Consider the following 19,832-nt stretch of genomic DNA (forward strand, 5'->3'; position numbering starts at 1 on the left):
AGCAAATGAGCCCAAACCGTAGTGACTTAAAACAATAAACATGGTTCTGACTCAGGGTCTCTCATCTGACTGCAGACAAGATGTGGTCCAGGACTACAGGCGTCTTAAGGCTTGGCTGAGTTATCGGATCCACTCCCGAGGCAGCTGACACATACAGCTGGCAAGTTGGAGCTGAGTCCTAGCAAGAGGCTTCAGTTTCTCCCCAAGGCTTCCTCCTCTACATGGACCCTCCACCGACTGCTTGAGCATCCTCACAACATGGCAGCTGACAGCAAATGTTGTATCCTCTTCAGGACGCAGTCTTGGTAGTCACAGAGCAAGCATCACATCATTGCATTCTATTCATTAGGGGTGAATCACTAAGTCCAGCCCACGTCCAGAGGAAGGAGAATCAGATTCTACCTCCTGAAGGGAGTTGTGTCAAAGATTTTGTGGGAAAATTTTAAAACCACTAGAACTATCCTAAAAAAAAATCACCGTCTTTTGGGTACCTAGCAAATGTCAAGAGCCGCGCTATTTTATATACACTCTCAACTTCATCCTCCAACCTGCGTCTTGAGATGGGGAGACTGAGATTCAGAAGGTTCACTGACTTGTCAAAGTATCAAGGCTGGAAAGTAGCAGAGCCAGCACTTAAATCCAGTCAGTCTAACTCTGATTCCAAAGTGGTTTCTGTTTTGTCCCACAACCAGCAGACCTTCACCCTTTCCCCAAACCACACACAGAACCTTAAGAAAAAACTTGGCACTCTGATCACATATAATGCATCATCTATTTGTTTTAAACTATCTGTTACTCAGAAACAATGACCACTGTGTTGCAAACATAAAATTATATTAATTTGAACTTCACTATTTAGAATTCACGATAATCATTAAGGCTTATGACATCACTTAAACTTTTTAAACAAGTTGATGGTATAAACATTTTAAATGTGATCATTTTCACAGACACTCATAATGCAAAATTCAAAATCACATTTTTGTTAAAGCAGCCTTAGCAAAATTCATACGATCTAAAACTTTGTGGATGAGAATTTATGTCTCTTTCCCTACTGGAAATGATTAACGCGAATATTTCCCCTGAGATAAACACTTTCACTGGTTCACAGTTTCCAGCTGATTTTCTTCTTCGTTCCCAAAGATATATGGAGGCTTAGATTTTATGTTTTTCCTATTTTTATTTAAATACGGTATGATTGAGGATATCTCAATGCTTTGAATCCAAACTATTAAAAATAAGGTGCTAATAAATGTCTTTTTAGGGCTACCTTTGATACTTGTAAACATGTAAGAAACATAAGCTACAGCTGCACACAGAAGCCATTCTGCTGAATTTGAGATGTGCTTCACTCAGAACGTGTCTGCTATTTTTTTAAAAAAGCTTATTTTAGAGGATCCTGAACATCTGTCCTGAACAAACCAGCTGACACAAAGGAAAATGCAATGGAATAGAAGCTCCATAGCTCTGAGAGAATGAGTTAGAGGTGTGTTCCCCCGTCTCTAGCCTGTGCCAGGCACCTGCCTTCCAAATCAGTTCAGACCTATGTCTGCATGAGGCCCAGGCTGGCCTGGGAGAGGCCAGGGACAAGCCCATGGGCTTCTGGGATTCCTTTCAGGATCTCCCACTGGAAGTTTCCTATCTTCCCCAGAATGCATTTTCATTTTTTTTTCCACCAAGTCAGTACTCTCTCTCCTCCCTGAATTTTTACCTAATTCATATACAGTACATATTCTGTCTCTTATTTTCTCTCTCATACGCTGTCTTCCACATCTCCCTTCACACACACACATGCACACACACACACATGCACACACACACACAAACTCAGTATTAAGGAAAGCTCTGCTTCTGTCTGCCTGTTTTAGATACAGTATCTACTAATTTTGAAAAGAAAATCCTGACTCTTAATAGCTAACATCTATAGAAAGGGCCCACTATGTGCCGAATAATCTTTCAAGGGCTGGTTAAACACTAACTTAATCCTCATCAAAACCCATAAGGAAGGGAACACTATTGCCCACATTATATCGACACGGCACCAAGGAACAGAGAGCAAGTGATACAGCTATTGTCACATAATTAAGAGTGGCAAAGCTGAGGTTCAAATCCCCATTCTTAGTACCTCTGCCCCAGCTGCCTCGCAAGCAGTCTCTGGCTGGTATGCAGGCAACATGATCTCTGAGTGCTAAAAGGGTTTAAACTTGATCTCCAGCGGACAGATCGCTTTTGCTCTGTCAGTTCTACACTTCAGGCAATTTATAATCCTATTACTGCGTGGCTCATGATTCCATGGATTTGAATAGAAGATGGACCAAATCACACCCCTCAAAACAACTACACACAAGCCAGTGAAAGACTAGTATACATGGTATATGTTAATATCAACATTGCTCTCAGTGCTATAACATCTGATATGTGTATTTTACATCAGAGAGAAAGAAGCAATTTGACCCGAGCAACCATCCTGTGAAATGCTGGGGAGGAGGTGGACCTCTGCGTCTTTGGAAGCAGAGGACCTGGGTTTGAATTCCTACCACTTACAAGTTACATGCCCTCTGTGCCTCAGCTTTCACATCTGTAAAATGGGCATCATAAAGATACTTATTTTGTAGGCTTGAGGATTAAAGGAGTTTATACATATTAAGCTACTGGAACAGTGCCTGACATGTCATAAGCTCTTCAACATGCTAGCTGCTATTCCACTGGAGCAGGAACTATTCTCACCCCATTGTTTAGATAAGAAGACAGGGGAAAAGAAGAGTTGGCTGCCTTGCACCAAATCCTACAGCAGGCAGCTAAACCAATGTTTGACTTCAAACCAAATATTCTTTTCACAACCCACAGTCTTTCAGAGAGGCTAACAGGAAACAACTGCATTTTACAAGTTGCACCAATAGTCTCACTGTGTCCTAGTCCCTTGCCATTCCACCCCCTAAAACACCATGTGATGGTGTCACTTCACCCTCAGAACAACCCTGGCGAAGGCAGTGACGTTGCTGATTTACCACGTACACTATTAGGAATTGCCCAATGATGCTAATATTTAATATTTCCCAAGAATATAAATTCCCCCAGATTGAGGTATACTATCCTAAATTATTAAATAGTCGGCAGTGAATTCCTTCCTTCTCCAATGCCATTTTTAGAAATCCTGCTGAGTGGCAGCCTGTCATCAGAGGCGGCCATGGGATAAGAAGTGGAGAGAGGCAACAAGCCTAGGGGATGCTGACCTTTTGCTCTTGCCTGTGGCTGGGTGGTGACACCATCCAAAGAGCCCACGTAGAGGCAGCCCATGGGGCAGGGGGTCCTGCTCCCCCAGGGCTGCAGGTACACACACGATCTGCTGATAAACCCCGAAGGAGGTGCCACCCCCTTTCCCAACATCTTTCAGGCGGTCGTGAGAGACACACTGTCCACTCTAAGCTGCTCATGCCTCGAGGCTCTTGGTTTCACCTGTGCACAAATGCGAGGGGCTGGGGTTGGGGGAAGGGATAGGAAAATCATCACTTTTCAGTACGGCCCTGCATGAATCGTGGATTCCTAAAATGTGCCACGTTCAACAGGTACAGAATGTGAAAGAGCGCAAGTTCTCCCCTAGAAGCTTACAGCAGGCCGGGGGCAACGCGACCAAATTCAATTTCTGCAGGAATGAATGGGATCAAAAAGGAGCTAAGTTAATGTGTAAACAGGAAAAGTATTTTGTAGAGGGTGGACCTTGAAACTTGACCTTAATATTGAGGAAAGAGTGGGTAGCAGAAGACTGACTGTTCTCGCAGGGTAAGAATGATTGTCAGGACAGAGGGTGGGACCCAAGAAGCTGATCCTCAGCTCTCAAGCCGAGGGGCTGTTTAGTGGTGTGGGTGTCAACGGTGAGGAACTGAAGATGCAGACGTGTGTGGGTGTGGGACAACGAATGGATGATTATTCAACCGAAAAGCAGTTTCACTTGGATGCCCTTGACACTAAAATGTCTTCAAAAGGCTAAGCTGAGACACTCCAAAAATTCCTCTTTCCCTTGGAACAGCTTCATGATGTGTTACCCAGGGCGTACTAACATCTTACATCTGAAAAAATGAACATTATATGTCTCTATAAATATTTCCTAATTCCACTTTCCATCATGGCTAATCGAGCAAATGATATCTTTATTAATCAAATAACTTAAAGAGAGGGCAACCAAACATTCCCTGACATAGGCTTTAGCGATATGTATTAATTCAAAGAGAAGAGATGTTGCTTCTTCCTGTTTTTTAATCTATTTCTAAAAAAGCCTTCATTTGATTTGATACCTTTAAACCTATTTGAGGGCATGTTTTGCGTAGCTTTTCTTAGAGACTGGGTCAGAAGATTACCTCTCAGAACCAACTGGGAGAAGCATGGTATTCTCTAGACCACAAAAGAAAAGCACAATGTCGTAATATAAATAATAGTGTACAAAATAGAAACCAGGGTTAAAAGCTGACTCTTACCAATAGAGGGCTATTTCACAAATGATAAAAGTCACCAAGACGTGATTCATAAATCTATATATTATTACAGTTTTCATTTTAATATCATTTCTTTGATGATTTCATAATAAAAATATTTTCTATTTTCCCCAAATAAAAGTAGAATGTGATTCACATGTGAGAGTATTTCATATATACATAGATTTTGATTTAAGGGAAAAATCCCTATAGGGGGGCATACAAGTTGGAAAAGCAATATATATGCAGTAGAGCTAATATTCAATTTATGTACCCATTAAAAGAGTAAATTTGTACATAAAGTCCCTTGAATTTAAAGAATTTTATATAAGTACATTCTTAGTACTGCTTTATCTTAAAACTAAATCTTAAACACACACACACGCACACGCACACGCACGCACACGCACACACACACACACACACACACACACACACACATCCCAAAGTCAAATGGATAACTATCCAGTTAGTATGAGCTTCTCTTTTCAAACCCTGATCCTCTCCTCAGCTCACATTGACTTCATTTCTAGGATATTTTAGGCAAAAAGAAAAATACTTTTTGGCTAGCTTCTCAAAGATAATAGGCTCGTTTCCCCTCCCTCACATGACACAGCCCCAGGTTGCTTGGGCAGGGCAGGTGACAGGCTCAGTGTCACCTCTCCTTCCCTGATGATAATGATCTTTAGTACCAGCTTAGCTGCTTCCTCCTGAAACCTGGGGTGTTTCGCCTCAGGCTCTCTCTCTTCTTAAGGGAAATTGGACACAGCTTAAAGATTTGATTATTCTGACTTCCACAGCTCATTAAGATAGCACCACAAGCACCGAGTCCAAGAACCTCCACGAGTGTCCTGAGTTTGCATAGCGTTTAGCTTCAACTTCTGGTGGCTTGCATCTTCCCAGACAGTGGACCACATTGCCCAGTGGTGGACATTACACACAGCATCTCTTCATTTGATTGAACAGAAATGGTCCCATTTCTGCTCACGTCTGGTAATTATTTCCTCCTCCTACACCCCATGGTCCCTTCTCATGCCACGTCAGATGAATAGTCAAAAAAGAAAAAGAAATCAAAAAGGCATAACGCTGCATGCACAGGACTAACAGGTGCTATAAGCAACTTCCCGCCTCCCCCATCTGTCAGCAGCATCAATATCTCCTCCATTGTGATGGGCTGGCAGGTACCCCTGGTCTTGGGACCAGGGGGCCCAAGAGCTTCACCTGCGCACCAGGGTCGGTCTTCACTGTCCTCTCCTACTATGATCTTTTGACAGTTCTTCCAGAAAACACTTTTTTGAAAAGAGAGAGTAGGGACCTAATGCACCATCTGAGTTCAAAGCTTCAGTCAAAGTACATACACTGACAGTTCTTCCAAACCGTCACTTTTCCTTTGTTGATTGCTTTCCACTGGTATTTTTACTCCAGTCTTTCCCCCCAAATGGCAGCTCAGCTCCCAGAAACAGCACTGTTGCCAGCTCTCTGGTTGCCTCCCTTCCCCCCTGGGCTGACCGCACAGGAAGTAAGTGCCCTGGTGAGGCATCACTCACCCATGGCAGAGTCAGTCTCCAGTTGCTCTGGAAAAATGAAAGAACTCAGATTTATCACAGCTCCAGCCTGCAGAGAGGAGAGCTTCAGACCCTGCCAGAAATATCCAGTCCCCAGACCAGTCGTGTTCTATTAGCTAATATGTTTAGATGATCACTCAGTATCTTGGAAAGAAAAGGGAACAAGACCCCCTGATTTTTTTTCCTGCAATTCCACACTTAAAGAGAATCCCAGACCAGGATGCAGGAAGGTCTCCAGGCTGACCTTCTCTCCATTTCCTGCCAAAGGATGAGTGGGCTCCTGAGACCATCCAGCAGACCATGGAGGAAGTCAGGGTTGCACGGCTCCAAAAATCTCAAGGCTGAGCAAGCTTTCTCCACTGGGACGGATCTTGGTGCTTCTGACCAGGTCATTGTTTAATGAGAAAAGACATAAATGTTTGAAATTTCACCATGGATTCAGAATTCAAAGGCAAGAGGGCAAAAAAAAAAAAAAAAAAAAAAAAAAAAATCTCCTTACAGACAACAAGCTTTAGAAATATAAAGAGCTCCTATGTAGAGCAGCGATCTACCAGATAAGTCAGTAGAGAGCAGAACTTAAGAATTAGTCAAACACGGGGCTTCCCTGGTGGCGCAGTGGTTGAGAGTCTGCCTGCCAATGCAGGGGACACGGGTTCAAGCCCCGGTCCGGGAAGATCCCACATGCCGCGGAGCAACTAGGCCCGTGTGCCACAACTACTGAGCCTGCGCGTCTGGAGCTTGTGCTCCGCAACAAGAGAGTTCGCGACAGTGAGAGGCCCGCGCACCACGATGAAGAGTGGCCCGCGCTTGCCGCAACTAGAGAAAGCCCTCGCACAGAAACGAAGACCCAACACAGCCATAAATAAATAAATAAATAAATAAATAAATAAATAAATAAAATTTAAAAAAAAAAGAATTAGTCAAACAGTGTTGGATGTGAAACAATTGGAACGTGGGCAATGTGGCTGATGTACAATGTAGTTCCAGGGCCTTCCCGATAAAGGGAAAGGAACCGAATGCCTTTCTAGTACTATCGTTTCCCACTTTCCCTCTGATGGTACCTTGGCTCATAAAAAAAAGGTAGAAGCATTTATTAATTCAACAGAATTTTAATAGAACCACAAAAGCCAGCATTTATATGGTAGATTTGATCCTTATAACAACAATATGACCTATGAACTATTACGATTCTGTTTTAACCGTTGAGGAAACTATAAAAGGAGGCTTATTAAAGTCCAATTTCAGGTAAAAGTAATGGATCTGCCTTCTGCCTGGAATGGGAAAAGCAGGTGCTTCTTCCCTTCCCTTGAGTGAGATTTCAAAATCTCTGCTGACCAGTGCCCACTGACTTCAGAGGAGTGAATCCCACCGACCTCTTCAGCAAAGATCATCTTGGTTTCCTAAGTGTTCTTATGTCTTCTTCCTCCGTGTCTTAGCCTTTTCCCTGCCTAGGCACTAAACCGGAGTCTGGATCACTTTCTTTTCAGATGCTGTATACCACCTAATTAATGGTGACCTCAACCTGGACGGGCCTGTCCATTTTGCTCATATGTGTCTTTGTTCTCCAGATGGGGCTTCACCTGCCATGCACTCCCCAGTAAACACAAAAAACAGTCTGGAGGGTAAGCCTGAAATATTCATATCATCACCCACAAAGTACCCTCAAAGCTCACCTGATATGTTCCACATGTCCCCTCATCTCCACCAGTGCAAAGAGAACAAAGGTAGACACACGATGAGCTAGAACCAAAATTCACTGCTCTCTGGGAAAGGGCTCATATCCTGCTTCCTTATTAACAATTGCCTTTGTTTAGGTTGCTTGCTATCCTTTGCTGATAATGACAAACTTTATTGGCAATGACAAGTTAAATCAACCAGCTACAGTATTTTGAATTAAAAAAAAAAAAACTCTTAGTGAAGAATAAAAAATAGTAAAAGAAATAAAAACCAAGTGATAATAAGCAGAGCTGGAACATCTTACTGTCACTAACAGGGGTGGAGTTTGTGAAACAAAGTTAAATAACCGTATTATCATCCTAATTAACCAGTGCGTATGCAGCTTTGACCATAAGACATAATATTTTCAGAAGTGCAACTTAGAATTGCTAAGATTAACAGGGAATGTCATATTATACAGGATGATATTTACAAATATTGTACAAATCATATATGACATTTATATATTATACAACAGAAATGTTTTATTACATAGGTCATGTTTAATGAAGGAAGGGGAAAAGGAAAGAAGAAATAAACAAATGAAATATACTTGGTGAAGCTTGATCCGCCTCCTATAGCTCATGGCCAGGGCCAGGTACCCGTGCAGACACACCTCTCCCAGCTCCCCTCTCCCCACTGCAGCCACAGGGACCCTCCAGGCCTGGCTCAGCATGAAAGGGACACTGCCCCGGACCCATCTCCCCTGCTAGGTAGGAGCCGGGCACACTGGGAGCACTTGGGCAGCATCATAGTTGAGAAGCCCCTGGAATTCCACCTGCTCCCCAGGACCCAAAACAGGGGTGCAGCCAACTGCCCTCAACTTCCCTCTCTTTCCAGAGGACCTCTTTCTCCTTCCACAGGCACACATAAACACTATCTCTATCCTCGTAAAGAGTAGCAGATAAATGCCACATTGGTTTTTAAGAGTGTTGAAATAGGAGTTAGGACAGGGTTCTAGCCATGGGACTGCCATTCCCTAATTCTGTGAGGACAGGCATGGGACTGGATGTCATTATTTCTTCATGATTTCCTTTGCCCCCAAAGGATGATATTCGTAGTTGCCTGAACAGAATGAGAACGGCATGAGGTCATCGTGGTGACCATACTCTGCAAAGGGGTAGCAACGTTGCACGTGGAGGGTAGGATAGCTGCAGGTGAAGGGTAGCATTTTCACAGGCACGGGTTGCATTGCTACAGGTGGGCAGTAGCACAATCCTCCACATTGTGCACACACATCTTCCCAGCCTGGCACCTCACCTGGAGTGGGAAATGCCCCTCAGAGCCAACGCTATGGACAAAGAATGAACACCAACATTCACATCCTTTGCAACTTTGCTGCCCAGCACACTCATTCTCTGTGTGGTGCTGGCTGTTATTGTGCCCAAAGGTAAAAATAGCTCCACTTCTAAGCTTCACCTCAGTAAATTAGGACAATGGTCACAGGCCAAGGATCTAGCAGAGGGAACCTTGGTAGCAACAATGGGATAGCCCTTCAGACCAAGGGAAGGTTAGTCCTGGGGCACAACCTTCATTAATTTGCCTTCACTCACTTCATCTCTCTCTGACAGCACCACCCACCTAAAGATCAGATGCATGTTCCTGGATACTGAATGGTCTTTGAAAAATGAATATGTTCAACAGAGTCTATTTATCTTGGGGGGAAATGAATATAATTCCAGTCAGTTTCAAAAGATACTATTTTTTTTAACCTGCACAGTAGCATATGGTTAAGGTAAGGTAACGTGTCAAGCCAATATCTTTTGTGAATCCAGGGCAAAGCTCTTTTTCCAATGACATAAGGTAATTATGAATAGAAGGGTGATCCTCCTTCAAGTACAGCAGGAGCTCAATTCTGACTATTCATATTGGTCATACCCACTCGGAATGACAAAATCATTTGATGGACGGTAGACAGATATGCATTATTCACAGAGACATCTTCAAAGAATTCCATAAATTATAGGTTTCCTAAAACTGAAAGTTCCAGTGAGCTGGCAGTGAATGCCAGGGTGAAGAGGTGTAATCAGCGTGAATATTGTTCCTGGTTAATTTGTCCCTTATAGATGGCTGCATTTTATGCCCCAGGAAGAAAGGCTGTCTTTGTGCTTTCTCAGCACTGCCTTTACCTCTTCCCAGAGGTGGCCTAATTCACTGGTCCTTGACCCTGGCTGCGGTACTCAGATAGCCCTGGAGTTTTTAAAACCCCAGTGCTGGATCAAACTCTAGAGATTCTTCATTGGTCTGGGGTGGGGCCTGGGCATCAGCATTTTTAGTCTCCCCGGTTGATTCTAATGTGCAGCCATGGTCTAGAAACGTTGAACTAATCACTACAATTCCTTAAGAGATGTGCATATATATATTTTTTAACCTAAAGAGAGTTGTTGTGAGAACAAAATAATTTAATACTTTCCCAGGATACTTAGTTTCCAAACAGTGCATCTAAGTCAGGGTCCAGAGGAACCAACAGAACTGATAGAATGTGTCTCTCTCCATATATACGTATGGTGGTGGAGGGTGTGGAGAGAGGGAGTTATTTTTTTTTTAATTTTTATTTATTTATTTATTTGTTATTTTTGGCTGTGTTGGGTCTTTGTTTCTGTGCGAGGGCTTTCTCTAGTTGCGGAGAGTGGGGGCCACTCTTCACCGCGGTGCGCGGGCCTCTCACTGTCGCGGCCTCTCTTGTTGTGGAGCACAGGCTCCAGACGCGCAGGCTCAGTAGTTGTGGCTCACGGGCCTAGTTGCTCCGCGGCATGTGGGATCTTCCCAGACCAGGGCTTGAATCCGTGTCCCCTGCATTGGCAGGCAGATTCTCAACCACTGCACCACCAGAGAAGCCCGAGAGAGAGTTATTTTAAGGAATTGACTCATGTGACTGTGGAGGATGTCAGGTCTGAAATCTACAGGGCAGGCCCACAGACTGGGGACCCAGGGAAGACCTACTGTTGCAATTCAAGTCCAAAGGAAACCTGAAGGCAGAAGTTCTCCCTCCTTGAGAGACCTCAGTCTTTTCTCTTAAGGCCTTCAACTGATCGGATGAGACCTACCCACATTATGGAGGCTAATTGGTTTGACTTAAATCTGCTGATTTAAATGTTAATCACATCTAAAAAGGACCCTCACAGCAACATCTAGACTGGTGTTTGACCAAACAGCTGGGCGTCATAGCCCAGCCAAACTGACACAAGATTAACCACCACGGTGACCTTCGGTTGGTGTATCTGGACAATGCAGAGATGACTCAGCTCTGTATCCACCCAGAAAAGCGCTTCAACTCTGCTCCTTCCACTTTTCTCGAATTATTTAAATTATTCACTAAGGACTAATTAGTCAATGTGTTTACCTTCAAAGAGCACAGGAGTTGTTAACTGGTAAGTGATGGGCACCCGGAAGATAGAGAGAGCTGGGGAGCAGAGCAGGAAATATTTGAGACCGGGGTCCTGGCATCAGCTGCAGAGAGAGATTTGACGAGATCTCGGACAAATGGACGACTGACATCAGGATCCAGAACTAAAGTACTGGCCTCCACTGCCATTTAGGAACTCCAAGTGGGGAGTCCTTGACACAGAGTCAGTCTGGCAGATGGGGAAGTGGTAATGAGTGGGCTACAATCCGCGGGACAGGAGAACTGTTCCAAACCCTGTAAAGCGGGAGCCAGAGGCAGACCTGGAGAGGAAGCTCTACTTGCCTTGACTGGCCACTGAGAATCATTGTCACATCTGAAATATGTCCTCAGCACAGTTGTGGACAAACAGTTTATCTTCCAGCTGTTTGAATAAAGCATAGGACGTAATACCAAGTTGAAATATAAGACATGCCAATCGAGGAGCTCTTCCCTGTTTATCGTGTTGGACACCTTCCAGAACCACACCCCACTCTTTCCCCATCCTTGTTGACCTGTGTCAGCTACATCAGGGAACACCCTTGCTCTTGGCTTCCAGCAGGAGATGGAGCAGGAAAGCGGAGGGATGGAGAATCCTGAGGTTGGGGAACACACAACCCAGGCTGGCTGACAGCATCCCCCCACCAAAAGTCCTGCAGGCAGCCTCTTCCTCTGCATAAGCCAGAAAGCCAAGTACTCAGGCAATCATTTGAATTGTGAGCCAAACAAGCCACTTTTTTCATGGAATAGACTTTTACCAGAAGGGATTATTGACAGACAAACGATGGTCCTTCAGACTTGGGTATTTATGAGGCGTTGTCTCTAAAAAGAATGACATGACCTTATCACTTCAAGGACGACTTGCTGCCAGTGATAAATGCCTAGCTTTCAAGTGAAAAGGAAAATGTTGGAAAACTCTATCTGTCACCATGAGCTTGAGAGCTTCCCAGTATTTAGAGACTCTGCTAATGAGATGGAGGGATGATGTAACAGATAAGATCTTTTGATAGGATGATGTAACAGATGTGATCTTTTGAATATGGCATCATTTGGAAGATCTGTACAACTGAGTGAACAATATTTTCCAAATGACCAGTGAATGAAGTTACAAAATCACACACAGGTAAAAGACCCAACCACAGTGCACAAGGGACCAATGGATTATAACCTAGCAGAGTATGAAAAGTTTATTGATAAGGTTTCAAATTCTACAACTGCAACTAACTTTTAAGAAATTACTTCTTGTCAAATTCTAGTGTAATATCATCTGAAAATGCTATTAAAAGGTTTCCCCTTTTATAACAGAGACCACATTTCCCCCAGCTCTTTCGACAGAAACAACAAATTGCGGCAGACTGAATGCAGAAGCAGATAAAAGAAACCAGCTGTCTTCTACTAAGATCTGCAAAAACAATGCCTCTCTTCTCACTAAAACGTTTTGTTGTAGAAAATAAAATTATTTTTCATGAAAATGTTACTTATTTAACTTGTAAGACTTTATTATTGTTATGTTAAATCAAGTAATAAATAAATCCTTCCAAATTTCCCATTTTTAATTTCAGATCCAGTAAATATAGATAGAAATGACTCATAGAAACAAAAATTCTTTGATATGTTAAGTAATTTTTAAGAGTGTCAAGGGGTCTCAGGACCCTAAAGTTGGGAACTCCTGATCCAAGCGCTGTTTTTCCAAAACCGAAGCTGGGCTGCGAGACACCCACCCGGGCAGCCTTCCATCTCTGAAGCATGACTTTACTATAATTGTCCCCTCAATCTGCCCTTGCTCTTTCTCTTCATCTACCGGAGTCTTGCCCATTCTTCCAGGCACATCTGAAGTGTCTCAAGTCCAAGCAGCCCTTCCTGGGAACTGTAAGTCACACATCTCCCCATCACGGACATCCACCGCTCTTACAGATGCCTGTGCCTTGTATTATATTGGCTTGGCCAAAAAGTTCATTCGCTTCCCCCGTACCATCTTAGGGACAAATCCGAACGAACTTTTTGGCCAACACAATACGTTCTCTAGTCGTCCTATGTTATGTCTCATCACACCAACTTGATCGTAGTCTTTAAGAGAAGAGACTCTGCTCGGTGATCCTTTATCTTCCTATACCCAGCACACAGATGCACAGCTGCATCATTTAATGTAAATGTGATCATCCAATTTGAATGGATGCATCCGAATAGGTCATGACCAGGCTTTTGCCACACACCTTCTCCCTTAGAAATCCACCTTCTCCCTTAGCAACCCACCTTCCCTCTTGGCCTTTACATTTTCATCCTTGTGTGAATGAAGAAACTTCTATACACAATTTTTCTTTATCTGCTAACAAAACTTTTCTTAAACTGGGCGGCTGATTAGCTCAATGAATGCTAACTGGGCAAGGGACCATATCAACCCTGGTTCTTCATCTTTCAACACTTTTTAGATGGCTCCCCCAGAATCTCCAGACTAACTGCGTTCCCTGGAAGAGCTATGGTCAGGTAAGCATCTTTTTAAAGCTGGATGAGACATGAAGATAACTGTAAGAATGTGTATAGGTTTAAAAAAGGAATGTAAAAACCACAAACATCATAATTATATTAGAATGGTGGGCTATAGATAATTTTCTTCTGTTTCACAACTTTTCTGTAATGTGATTTGTATTAATTTTTTAAAATTCCATGATATGTTTAAAATCCCCATTTCTTAATGGGGACTTGTGCCGGTTGGGACTTTTGATTACATGGATCAAAAGCCAGTTGTGAGAATTGCATGGTATACAAATGATATTTCAATAATGTTGTTATTAAATATATATATATGCATGAAATATTGGGTAGTGGGGAAAAAAATTCTGGGAAATCTGAGGAATACTCTCAGGATATTGACAGAAAACAGAGCAACCTTGACAACCCAGAACCCAGCCATGTTTGCACCAGAAAGTCTATTTAAAGCTCTAGTGCTGGTGCTTCCTCCCCTGGACCCTCTCCACTGCTGTAAATTTCTGCAGACAGCTTCACAGGACTGGGCGGGACCATCTGATTGGTCAAGTTCAGGTCACGCCAGTGTCAAGAAGCAGGGAAGGGAGAGATTTGTTCCCTTCTTTGCCTTCTGTTGGGGATCATGGCCCTCCCTCCCAACAAGATCTGCACAATGAAGGCCCCCAAATAGAAGAGTTCGAATGTTGGAAGCCAAAAGCTGACACAGAACTGCCACATACAATACAAAATTATAGCATTGGAAAGGGCTACAAATAAAAATGACAGTAAATGCATTACAATGGGTTAAATGAATAATGCTCTCCATTCACGTAAGAAAACTATTTTCTGTCTGTTGAGGATGATGATGAAAAGACCCAGTTCATCTAGACTCTACCCCATGGCGGCAAATACCTAAATTCACCATCATCACTCCTTTTAATTATTCCAAATCTTGCCCGTTCTTCAAGACCAATCTTTTTAAAAAATCTTTATTGGAGTATACTTGATTTAAAGTGTTGTGTTAGTTTCTACTGTACAGCAAAGTGAATCAGTTATACATATACATAAGAGCGGATATATGGGGAGTACTTGACAAATCACTTAAACCGCCACTGCCACCATCTCTGAGGTTCACCCAATAGGATAATACTTCAGAGTTTCTCTTTGTTCCTTTCACTGAAAGGGTAGCATTCGTCCAAGAGTCAACCAGAGAAACAGAAAATCTCACCAGAAACTGATTTTGTTTTATTTTTTAACTTTTATTGAGGTAAAATTCACATTATGTATAATTGACGATTTTAAAATGTACACGTCAGTAATATTTAGTGTATTCGCTTTGTTGTGCACCCACCAGCTTCTTCTAACTTCCAAACCTTTTCATCACCCCATAAAAACACCCCCTCCCTATTAAGTAACCACTTCCCTGGTGACCTGTAATCTGCTTTCTGTCTCTGGATATATGCCATAAAAGGAATCATACAACATGGGACCTTTGTGTCTGACTTCTTTCGCTTCGCATAACCTTTTCTTTTTTAAAATAAATTTATTTATTTATTTTATTTTTGGCTGCGTTGGGTCTTTGTTGCTTCACGCGGGCTTTCTCAAGTTGCAGTGAGCAGGGGCTACTCTTCGTTGCGGTGCTCGGGCTTCTCATTGCGGTGGCTTGTCTTGCTGCAGAGCACGGGCTCTAGGCGCCCGGGCTTCAGTAGTTGCAGCACGCGGGCTCAGTATTTGTGGCTCACGAGCTCTAGAGCGTAGGCTCAGTAGTTGTGGCACACTGGCTTAGTTACTCCACAGCATGTGGGATCTTCCTGGACCAGGGCTCGAACCCATGCCTTCTGCATTGGCAGGCGGATTCTTAACCACTGTGCCACCAAGGAAGTCCCTAGCATAACCTTTTCAAGGTTCATCCTAGAAGCTGATTTTACTTCCATTGTAGAAAGAGGGCAAAGGCAGTGAATGATGCCACTTTTTCTTTCACCCACGTAGTGTGTTCAGAGGAGTTTAGGGGAAGAACTTCTCCCCCCAACCCCACTTTTGTTTTTAATTTTTATTGGCGTAGAGTTGACTTACAGTGTTGTGTTGGTTTCAGGTGTACAGCAAAGTGAGCCAGTTATACGTATATCAATACATATATCCACTCTTTTTTAGATTCTTTTCCCATATAGGCCATTACAGAGTATTGAGTAGAGTTCCCTGTGCTATAACTTAAGTCCCCACCCTTCCTTCCAGGAAGTTACATAGTCCTTTTCTGTTAAAACAATCACCTACCCCTTGACTGAAATACATGTATTTGCAAGCATTCTAGAATCTAAATAAAAGCAAATGTTAAGAAGAGAAGAGTAATCTTCATGCCAACTACAGCTGTTGAGAAAACAGTGTCCCAGAAGCTGGTATTAAGCAGTTAGAAGCCAACAGGTCTACCTGGAAATATGATATAGTATGTGGCAAGTGGACGCCAGCTCAAGTCCCACCTTCTCTATGTCCTTGTCTCTATGTCAAGTTACTTAACTCTCTAACCTAGAGTTGCCTCAACTGCAAAATAATAACAATAGCACCAACTTCTTAGGGATGTTGTTGGAATTACATGAGATAATGCACATAAGGTAATTACCAAGTGCCTTATTCATAATCACTTGATAAATGTGAGCTATGATTATTATACATTGACCTCAATTCAGATTTCAAGCTTCATTCCTCATATAAAATAATAATTATCACTTTCAATACCTCTGGTTTTAACATTAGTAGGAGGCAACAGACCCAGCCTGACATGTAAGTAGCTACTTAATATTAGAAGCTAGCGTAACTATTATGTAACTTGTCACTTAAAAAATAAAAGAGGGTTGAATGTGATTTTCATCATTTTGTCCCAACATTTAAATGGTTAAATGGTTAAACGGTCCTGCTAAATGGTTTCACCAAGCATTTCTATTGCAGGGCTAAAACACAAAGGTTTGGTCCCTCCCTTAGAGAATGATACTCAGGCAAGCAGGAAACATTACCACTCTGGCTTAGGAAAAGGAAGAGGAAATGAATTCACATGCTGGGGAGGGAAGTAGGGACCAATCACAAATAATGCACTGCAGTCGTGAGCACCTCCAAAGGATTCTGAAATGTTATTCACCGCTGAGAGAGGAAATCTGAGCTGACATGTTATTTTCTGAGCTGTTTATTAATGTATTGACTGTGGAAGAAGCGGGAGCAGACTTCAATCCCAGCCCCCAGTTCAAAGTCAGTGCCTTGTCACCTTACTGGCTGAGGGAAGCGGGGGAAAATGATGAAGATTCTGAAAAAGCTGTTAAGAACAGTTAAGAAAAGAAGAAACCTGATCTTTTCCCTCCTTGCATGAGTCTAACAAAGCTTATGCTTTCAGTGGGAGCATCTGAAGTGGAATTTCCTTTAATTTGGGGTCAGAAGAAATGCCTCTGTTCAGCCACGAATCCATCAGCCCAAATGAAGGAGGCGGTGAACATTTTCGACCAAGTGAAATTCTCTGTCTCTGGACTAATACCAGAGCTAAATAAATGAATCAGACCTGTACTGACCACTAAGCTTCAAAACTGAGTCCGTGCTAATGGGTCCTAACTCTGCCATTGACCAGTTCATGAGAAAAACAGACCAACAGATGATTTGGGCCAGCCTCACTAAGGGCCAAGAAGTAAACTTACTACCGTGGTAAAGAGCATAAATGGTCTTTCCACACAACCTAGCAAAGTGACCTACATCCATCTCTCCCAAGAGAAGAGGTAAGAATAAAGGGGATTAAAATGCATCTTGTGAGATGGGAGTTAGACAGAAAGAAGCATTTACTGTTACCAAGAGGTGTCCAGAATTAGAGTCCGTTATCAGCCGATTTCAGCTCCTTTGATTCTTCCTCTTTGGGACATTTTAACGATCAAACTGAATTTGGGTACCGCTGTCAACATCAGCTCCTGACCAGAAAAGTGCATTCGAGCAACTCAGTCAAATGCAAAATGAGTCAACAGATTGAAGGAAGAGTTCATTTCAAACTCTCTCAGGCCAAGCACAAAGGCCATCCCATGTCTCTGCCTGTGCTTGTAGCCAACTGTTTAAACTAGAAGCCGTGGAATACATTGACACGGCACCGGCTACTTGAAAATTCAGTTCAACCAGCATTTATTAAGCAACGATTACTGCAGAGTATTGTGCAAAGTTCTGGGGGATTCACTGATGAATGCATGTCTAGTTTAGGCCTTGCCACAGCTTAAAATCTTCCTGGAAAAACAGATATGCAGACCACTACAGTAAGAAGCAGTATTACCTAAGGAGCAGAATCGGAGAAACGAGCAAATGCTGCGGAACATAATTGGGATGACTCCCCTTCTCCCTACCCCACAGCCCTGTCACCTGCTAATGACAGTTGCCAAAGTAAATGACCCAATGTCTGAATCGCTGCCACCTTCCTATTATGATTCTGCACATGTCACCTTCCTGCTGAGCCCTTAATCAGCACTTTCACTTCCGTCACCGTGATGGCAAAGACCTGACTGCAGAGCAATTGCAGAAAAGTCATTTTTTCACCCTGACCAGTGTGGTTGGAAAAGTTACTATCTTCAGAGAAAGTAGAAACTCATAAAAAAAAAAAAAAGTGCAATTTTCCTCCTCAAGGTCTTTGCAAAAGTACCTGATATAATAGTATTTTGCAAAGCAACATATATGAAAATTTCTAATTAGCATATCATGGGATCATACACCTCATCTTTTTTCTTCCCTCTGATCTCTTCCTAGTTGTAATTAAACCAGCTGTGGCTATTTAGACCTTTTTCATGCTCCAAGAATAACCTCTACACTTTCTCTATCAGAACCATTAGAAAAAAGTAAAGTCTTAACATTGCCTTCAATGAACACACCAGGATCTTATTTGAGCCCATAATTAACATCCAGTTTAATCCACAGCAAATAATTAATCTAATCTAGCAGGCCTCGGTGAGAGGCTCCCATAGGAAATGCTCTTCGTGTACCTGATGGAAATGACTAAAAAGAACTATCCCACCAACCACCTTCCTCAGCTTCAAAAGACCCATAAAACTTTAGAACCATCGAAAATCTTTGAAACCTCCATTTTATAATCCAAAAGAAGGACAGAGGAACTAGGCACTGTGCTAGAAAATGCTTCACATTTAACCTACCTGCCCCCAGTAGGGCTTACATTGCTGTTCCTTTCCTATAAATACAAAGAGGTTCAGAAGGGAGAGTTAGGATTTGAACCCAGGTCTTTCGAACCAGTGACCTGGTTCCTGCCCTGTGCTGACTCCTCAAGGTGAACCACATTCATGACATACACATGACAGCGGACCAGCCATGGCTCCTGTGGTCATGAAGGTTGAGTCTCAGAGAGGCACATGTCTGGACACAGCAGCCTCACTTCCCAGTCTTCTGCTGAGAAAGGAGGTCTTGTGATTCCTCCAGGACAGATGGTCCATCTTCATTTCTCCCTCCTTCTTATCCTTTATTCTAAGATTATCTTCTTGATTTCAAATAATACAAAATATTCAGAGTAAACACCAACTGAACTCCCCTGGGTTGGCCAAAAATTGCCTTCAGTTTTTAAGTAAAAATAAAAGACACATTTTTCATTTTCACCAAGAACTTTATTGAACAATGTATTCACCCTTTTGTTCCACTACCTTCTGCCATTTTTCAGACAACTTCCTAATTCCATCTTCCCAAAGCTTTTTATCTTTTGAGCAAAGAACTGTTCCAGGTGCCTTTTACAGTCTTCCAGGGAATTGAAATTTTTTCTATTAAGAGAATTTTGTAAAGACTGAAATAAATGGAAATCTGAAGGTGCAGTGTCTGGTGAATACAGTGGATGAATCAGAACTTCCCAGCCAAGCTGTAACAGTTTTTCCTGGTCAGCAAAGAAACATGCATCTTGCATTATCCTGATGGAAGATTATACGTTTTCTGTTGACTAATTCTGGGCTCTTTTCATCGAGTGCTGCTTTCAGTTGGGAGCAGTACTTGACGGAATTAATCGTTTGGTTTTCCAGAAGGAGCTCATAATAGAGGATTCCCTTCCAATCCCACCATATACACAACATCATCTTCTTTGGATGAAGACCGGCCTTTGTTGTGGTTGGTGGTGGTTCATTTCACTTGCCCCATGATCTCTTCCATTCCACATTATTGTACAGTATCCACTTTTCATCGCCCATCACAATTTGTTTTAAAAACAGAAGGTTTTCATTACATTTAAGTAGAGAATCGCAT

Source organism: Balaenoptera musculus, chromosome 2 (genome assembly GCF_009873245.2).
Source record: "Balaenoptera musculus isolate JJ_BM4_2016_0621 chromosome 2, mBalMus1.pri.v3, whole genome shotgun sequence".
NCBI classification, from domain to species: domain Eukaryota; kingdom Metazoa; phylum Chordata; class Mammalia; order Artiodactyla; family Balaenopteridae; genus Balaenoptera; species Balaenoptera musculus.